Source organism: Cryptomeria japonica, chromosome 7, assembly GCF_030272615.1.
Source record: "Cryptomeria japonica chromosome 7, Sugi_1.0, whole genome shotgun sequence".
In the NCBI taxonomy this organism is placed as follows: domain Eukaryota; kingdom Viridiplantae; phylum Streptophyta; class Pinopsida; order Cupressales; family Cupressaceae; genus Cryptomeria; species Cryptomeria japonica.
Window position 1 is genome coordinate 175,959,821 of NC_081411.1, and position 9,046 is coordinate 175,968,866.

Below are 9,046 nucleotides of genomic sequence, written 5' to 3' on the forward strand. Positions count from 1 at the left end.
ATTCGAACCCCTACAGGTGCAACTCCTTATTCATTGGTCTATGGTGCAGAAGCTATCTTGCCTATTGAGGTCGAGATACCATCATTACGAGTTTCCTTGCATAATCTCATCGATGATGACGCATACAGAGTCTCACGCCTACAGGACTTAGAGTTACTTGATGAGAAAAGACAAGCTGCATACAATCACCTCAAAGCCTATCAGCAGCGCATGAGTAGAAGTTACAATCACCGAGTTAGACCTCGTACATTTGAGGTAGGCGATCTTGTTCTTCGAGAAAATCCTCGCAACCAACCAAATAGAGAACATCAAGGCAAGTTTGAATCAAACTGGCTGGGCCCATATGTTGTCACTGCTGTGTTCGGGTCCGGGGCATATCAGTTGGCTACTTCAGAAGGAGAACCACTCGCAGATCCAATCAATAGCATGCACCTCAAACGGTTTTATACCTAAGGTGTACAGAGCATCAGGATCCCCCGCATATCAGAAAATATCAAAAACATTCAGAAAATGTCCTGAAGAAAATATCAAAAACATTCAGAAAATGTCCTGAAGAAAATACAAAAAACATTCAAAAAAGTAAAGAAAAATCATGCATCCAAACGGTGAACAACCACTCCGGTGGCACCTTGGGTAAGTGCGATGGTGAAAACCTGGCAAACAGGCGCCACTCGTAAAGGCAATAGCTCCATTATCTTTCAAAGCTTGTTGCGATCACATTCATGCACACATACATCCATCCATCCCAACCATGGCTTGTTATTTGATCTGCAATTAAGAAAGTACTCCATGCGTCTAGCATCCCACCTTTTCATAGTCAGGTCTACAAACTGGGGGCAATACCCTTACCCTCGTAATGGAAGTGGATTCTACATTGTCTTATATATCATTACGCTCTTCATTCAAGCAATCATCAGAAAAATACCAAAAACATTCAGAAAATGTCCTGAAGAAAATACAAAAACATTCAAAAAATGTCTCAACACAAAATACAAAAACATTCAAAAACTATTACACAAAATCCAAAAAACATGACAACACCTTGTACATATTCATCCAATCAGATGCAAAACAAACATTGATAAACTACTCACACAATGACCATTTACCAATCAAACCAAAACAATCGACATCAACAATCCAAACCTGTCTTTAACCAAGGATGTATCCTTCCTTACCAAAACAAAGACAAGATGACGTTTTCTTTGACAAGAAAATTATGTTAAGCTATCAAATACTTGGTTGATTTGTGAGTACAATCGTTTGTTTATCTGTATCGGGATCTTTTCAGCATTGTTTTGTTTTGTTTGCGCATCATTTCCGATGAAGTTCTGGGGCATGTACTAATGGTGTCTACGTGGGAAGTTCACCAAGCTACATGATCTTATGCAAAATGCAGTCATAGATCATTACGGCTTGCTGACTACAGCGTATACCTCGACCATATGAGCATGAGCCATTACCAAGGATCCTTATTCTTTATTCTTTATGTAAATATGCTGTTTGGTTGCAGGTACAATGCGCATCCTTTGGTTCCTCTTCCTCCAAATTGGATAAAGGTTTTATTTTTTAGTACGGTATGCACTTGTCTCAGGATATGATCAGCCTAAGATCAAGGAGGACGATCCAAGTCATGCACGAAAGGAGATAATCCTTGTCTGTTCTGCAAGCAATACTCTGGTCGACTTGACCCTTATATCAAGTCGTTTGTATTAACTTGCTATATTAAAATCCATGAAAGAAATACTCAGGTCATCTTGAATCATTATGTCAAGATGCTTGTATTCTCTTCCAACATTTTAAAGCTCAATGATGAAAATAGAGCACTATGGATCGTCATTTCACCTCATCTATTTATATATTGCATTCCGTTGCATATCACCCATCCATTCATATGTAGGCTTTTACATGCAAAAAAATGACTACTAAAAACTGGTCTTGGATACAATCACGACCGAGTACTCTGATACATCATCAATGCACCATGCAAAGTCTTACAAGATCTTGCATTCTTCATGATCATATCATCATTACATTTAGGTGCATCTTGCATTACGTCCATTTATGTCATGTTACAAACTTAAACATTGCATATAGTTCATTGTTGACATTAGTTTTCATTAAAATCATTTAACAATCATTTTCATCAATCATAAATAATTAGATCCATTCATGGGATTAAATTGTCTTTGATTGTATTAAATCATTTAATAAGCATTCATCTTATATCAATTATCCATTATCATTTTATTAAACTTTTCATCATTTATCCTTTGCATTCATTTCTTTATAGATAAAAGATGCATTCATTTATTACTAAGTATCTTATAAATGTTCATTATAGGATTCATTTACATTGCATTTATTATCATTACATTAAGGTACAGTTATTATCCCCATTAGTTATCATATTATCCCATTATCATTTGCACTTACCAACATATTTAAAACGCATTTAGAATCATTCATTTAGGCATTATCATATAAACATTTGTACTTTACATTTGTTTATTCATCTACATTCATTTTACATATCATCATATAAACATTTGCACTTAAACAATTTGTTTATCCATATTACATTCATCTAAAACACACATCTAGCTGCATATTTATACATAAAATCATTGCATTAACATTGTCACATAAATCGTCTCATCATTACATCGCAAAAGGAAACATCATAAAATCTTGTTCATCCATCGAAAACATAAGCATATATCATCTAGATGCATATCCATACATAAAATCATTTCATCTAACCATTGCATTTACATCATCACATAAATCATTGCATCATTATATTACATATATACATCATCGCATCATTAACAAAATAGGAAATACCAAAAAACCTGTTCATAAAATCCAGCATAAGCATATATCCTCATCACGGCATTCCATACATAAAGAATTACATCAAAATTCACATACATCATAAACATCTCAACCTGCATTCATATGTCAGTATACAACATCATAAATCATCATAAAAACATGCATAAAAGAAACCTCTCATCAAATGCATACATGTACACATATACATCTAAGTAATAAATCATCATCATGCATAAACATCCATACATCATCACATGCATATCATCACAAAATGGGATCTCCTCATATATATCAACTCATATATCAGAGTACAATGAAGTCTACAAAATCGGCTACCAAGAGCCATCCAAGATACAGTCCAAAACATAGACAATGATACAACACATATATGCAAAAAAAATGCTCTCTCAGATGCCGCTCTGGCCAGATGCTGTACCTGCCCCACCCCTACCTGCTCCACCGCTGGTACCGGCACCACCTGATCCATCCCTCCGTGGAGGCCTCATCGAACCCCCACTCCCTCCTGCATCTCCTGATCTATCCTGCCGCAAAGGACCCATCACTCCCCCACTGCTCTGCATCCTCTGTGATCGCTCAGATCTGGCCTGCCGCATCTGTGAGTAACTGAGAGCTCGCTGGCTAATCGGTACCACCTGCTCATATAACCCCCGCCAGTACTCTATCTCCGCCTGTGCTCGCCGTATCTCCCTCATAACCTCTCCTGAAGGCCCCTGTGCACCAGTCCGCACTCTCTCCTGCAGCTCTGCCAATCTCTCCACCGCAGTATCTCTCTCCCGCAGCACCACTGTCAGCTCTGACTCACGTGCAAATAGCTGCACATCTCTCGCTGCTACCTCCGCCTCTAATCTCTCTACCCGGGTCTGCAAATAACCTATCATATGCTCCCGCAGATCCCCTGCACCACACTCCCCTATATCCATGGCTGCTGCACCTATATCACCCTCCCCACAAGGCCCCTCCCCTGCATCACACTCCCCTGCCCCACCCTCTCCTGCACCTGTATCCATCGGGATCTCTCTCTCCATCCCCCTCCCACTCAGCTGCACTCCTCCCTGCATCAACGGTCCCTGTGATATCTGCAGCGGTAGTCCACCTCTCCCTCTCCGCTGTCTCAACATCCCCATCCCTACTCCACCTCCTCCTCCTCCTCCACCTCCTCCACCACCTCCTCCTCCTCCTCCTCCTCCTCCTCCTCTACCACCACCTCCTCCTTGCCCTCCTCCTCTCCGTCCTCGTCCCCTCTCATCCTCAAACGCTGGGATCGGCTCCGCTGGATCTGATATCCGTCGAATCGGGTGCGCCGCCCGATACTGGGTATACTCTGCTGTAACCCCTGCATCAACGACCCTCGGTCGTAGATCCCATGGCCTCGCCTGTAGTGTCCAGAACTTTGCCAATGCCTGATCATACGGTAGCACTAGACCCCATGCATACCGCTCTCGAATCACTCGAGCATACTCTCCCGATCCGCTCGGTAGTCCCTGCTGCCGTCCAAACTGCCTCATAACCCGTCCTGGCACCTGTCTCTCTACGTGATAAGAGGTCCTCCCTATGAGGAATCGGGTCATAAAACAATACGGCAGTGCCTCAGCATCATCATCCCATGGCTCACACTCCAAGTATGGCCGCCAGATCACTGCATCCAAATCATCTAATGCCCGCCGCCACCACTCTAGCTTCCCCAAGTGGGGCTGGCTCATCATACCACTATACATGAACATATAGGGCTGATCCACGGCTCGGAATCTCAGACTCACTGGTCGAGTCACAGGTAAGTGCTCCCATGCCCACACATCCAGCAGCGTCATACCCACTGCTAGAGACCCCCGCCCTCTGTACACTACCTCGTGCAGCTCCTGGTACATGTGCGCTAGCACGCACGGCCCCCAGGCATATCGGGTCCCCTCTGTCACCATCATCTCAATCACCTGTCCCCATCTGACCGCCAATCCATGTGACCGCCTGTCTGGACACAGAAGTCCTCCCACGATCCCTGACAAAACTACTGGAAGGGGCTCATATAGTGCCGCTATATCCTCCCAGGCAATCGACCCATCATCAATGAATACGTCCTCATCAAAAATCCTCTGGCAAGACACTGTCCCCCAGGATCGATCATACGTCACCAGCTGCCCTCGAATCGGAATCCGAAGAATACGCCACACATCCTCCAAAGTCACCGTCATCTCGCCCTGAGCCAGATGGAACGTGCATGTCTCACTGTGCCATCACTCTGCTAAAGCTGTAATCAGGCCGTGATTCATCCGAATCACGGGCATATGCATCACCTCATAGAGCCCAGTAGCCGCAATACAATCTATCTCGATCTGAGTCAAACGATCTCGCAACCCCTGTGTCGCGGGGTGGCGCTCGCGTAACTGCAACACGCGTAGATCCTCCTGCACATAGACATTCATCAAACCACCATCAGTTGTTTTGTTATCAAACTTTCTTAAGTTTAAACCTAGACTATCATCAGATACTTTGATCAAGTATCTTGGAGTCTCAACAGGTAAGCAATCATGGCCGCCTAGACTTCAACAGGCATTTCTCCTAACAAATGACCTAAGTCTCATCGGGCTGCTATGGTTCAAAACAACTCCCACTTCACCTCACCATCCATCAATCGTTAGGTATCCGGAGTTTTATTTTGTCCGAAACTGGGGCATCTTGTTATCCTAAAGCAAAAGCGCTATTTAACCTACAAAAGCGCTCATTTTGAACAATAGCGCTACAACAACATCAATAGCGCTCAACAAGCCCTACAATAGCGCTACCAAAACAAAAGCGCTCAAAAAGCTACACCATAGCGCTATTCCTATCAATAGCGCTCAATTAAATACGCCATAGCACTAATTAATCAAAAGCGCTAAAACCGCTATGCAATAGCGCTACTAAACATCAATAGCGCTCAATTGACCCTACCGTAGCGCTAATTTATCAAAAGCGCTCAAACTTGCCTACAAAAGCGCTAAATAAACTGAAAAGCGCTAAAACTAGCCTACAAAAGCGCTATTGCGGCACAATAGCGCTAATTCATGGAGCAAAAGCGCTAAAAACTTAGTTCCAGCGCTCTTGCTCCGACTTGACTTGGACTCAGCTAAAAACATATTAAAAATGCATAAAAATGACGTTTTCGAATTTGCGTACCGCTGATCCATAGTCGGCTGGGCGCTGGTACCGACGGACTCGCTCAAATCGGTGCTCGGTGATCGGAAACGGCATCGTCGCTCCTCCTTGCTCTTCCAAATGTCACTGTCAGAGCTATAGTTTTCAACTGGTCGCGGTCACAAATGATCCTATTTTCACCCCATTTATACCCCTGACGTCACCGTAACTTCGCCCTGCTCATCGCCGTGGTCCCCGTGAACTTCCCGAGCCCCCCATTTCTCCATGTTTCCCCCAATTTCTTCTATTTTTCCCCAGTATACCTAATTTCTTCTATTCCACCACCCTGCCAATTTTTATTCTTTTTCGAGAGATCACCCGATTTTTCGAAATTTTTCGGCCCATCTCTCGAGGGGGCATACCACCCATTAAATTAACATTTTAATGGGGCATTTCTTCACACCGGTTTTTCTTTCTTTGAAACGATGCGATAAACTGCACCGTCTCAAAGAGGGGCAAATGTAGTCACATAAATCTGTCCATTTTAATTAAATGAATATTTCATATTTATTTGATTAAAAATCCACTAGCCACCAGTTAATTAAATTAATATTTAATTAATTCATCCCCAAACATTCTTCTATTAATTAAATAAATTATTCAATTTATTTTAATTAATTCATTAAAATCCAATTCAAATCAATTAAATAAATAAAATCAATTTATTTAATTAAAATTTATTTTCCTCTTTTAAATAAATTAAATAAAACATTTATTTAAATCATTATCCCCACCCCACTTGCATTTTCCTACAAATGCAACTTGCACACATTATTGAAATAAATGAATTTTTATTTCAATAAAATCCTATTTTCCCTCACCCACCAAATCCACTTGCAAAATCTAATCCCCTTCTAGATTCTTCTAAACCCTTCCTAATTAGCCTAAACCATTTCCTAAATATTGTCACATTCCTAAGCAAAATGGAGTCACTTCTCAAATGGCCCAAAGTCTTGGATAACCATTGAAGGTTTTCAACCTTCAACCACCAAAAAGCCCAAAGTCTTTGAAAACCATTAAAGGCTTCCAACTTTCAACCACTTAATTCCCCAAAGTCTCCAATAACCATTAATGGTTAATTCAACCCTCCCACATGGTTAAAACATTTGTTTGACTCAACCTCTACCCAACCACAAAGGTCTCATCAAGCATTTAATACTTTGACCATGATTATCTCTTAATCATTTGCACAAAGGTTTATCCTGGGATTAACTCCTAATTCAGTGGGTAATCCTAATTTAGGCTTGACTCTTAGCCTTTAGATAACCATGAGGTCTTCTCAGGCCTTTAATGCCTCCAACCTCTTCTCTCAACCCAATCTTATGTTGACACTTGTCATTATTTTATTGGTGCCAATTGTGCACATGGATCCCCAACTTTCAAGCTTGACCCTTGATTAAACCATTCAATCCTGGCCATTCATTGCTCCATTTTTCCTATAAATAGAGCCCATTCCTTCATAATCCAGATCCTGAAAACTTGTAAGCATTTAGACTATAGCCATTTTAGAGAGCATTTAGCATAGCATAACTAAATCTTGTCTTTTTGGTTAAAATACTTCATTTTAGCATTAAAATAGCTTTTCATTTCATATTTAGAGCTATTCTATAAATCTCAATCCTCCATAAGCATCCATAGTGCAAAAAGCTGCTGAGAGCTACACTATTTTGGAACTTGGAGAGGAGAGGAACAAGGGAGAAGGAACTAAGAGTATGTTAGGAGGTATTTGGAGATGCCTCATCATGTTTGCTTTGATAGTTAAATATGCTTGCATGCTTATAGTCTCTCTTTTGGTATGCCTTTTTAGATTAGTTTTCGATTGACTAACACTAATGTTTTCTGTGTTTTGTGTTGATTGATCTTAGACTAATCTTGTGCCATTTAGGAGGGCATCAGTGTGATTTCAAATGAACTATCTAAATACTCAAAGCTTAGAATGTGTCATTTAAGCCAAACAGTCATCAAAGATGACTATAAAGAAAATATCATGTAACATTACAAGTATCAAGAAAAAAATATAAATTATTTTTATAATATACTTTGTATCGTTTTCAATGTTCTAAAATTATATTTATCATATTCATTAATTATACAATTTAAATTGATTTTATTGGAATAAATTTTATATTTTTAATAATTGGACAATTTTTTGTTTTTGGAAAGATTTAATATATAACTATAAAGTATTTAATATGGGTGGCTTATTAGAGGTCATAGTTTAATAAATAAATGACCAATTAAATTCATTAGGTGATGCATTTTATAATTTTCAAGGTCCCTCACATGACTTATTCAGCATCATAAAAGCATTAGATGCATGGACTGACATGATTCATTGAAGATTTTTTTTTAAGCATTAAATGTGGTAGAGGGCCCCATAATAGTAGAGCAAGGTCTAAAAGGGGGATATTAGTTGGTCAAAATGAGTTCTTTAGTGGAGCATTAAAAATTATAAGTCAATACATATCTTGAAAAAGGTTTCCTTAAATCTAAAAAAGCAATCACTTATGTGATGCCACATGTGCACAACAATAATCATGACTTACTGCACAACTATTAGTCGTACTTTTTGGGGGACCATTTGGATGCCTCAACGAAAAAGAGAATGCTTTAATGTGGCATCATATTTGAATATGTAGATTCAAAACCAAATTCTTTAAGTAGGGAACTTGACAAGTAAATTGCTCTACAAAATTGAGAGTTATTTGATATATCCACATAAGATTTTGGGAGGTATCAATTTAGAGTTTTCCACTATAGAACCCATTCCCTTATTGGTAGTGAAATTGTTGGAAATTTTCTACTTAGATTATTTTATTATTATATTCTTCATCTATAAAAAGAGGGTTTGGGTAGAAGATTATTCACATAATATTGTATTTGATTCCAGTTTGTATAAATCTTGGAAAATATTATTTTGCTATCTATAAATAGAAGGCTTGGATATGAGATTGCTCACATAATCTTATACTTTATTCTTCTTTGTGGAAATGTTGGAAGAGTTTAGAGCTTGAAACTT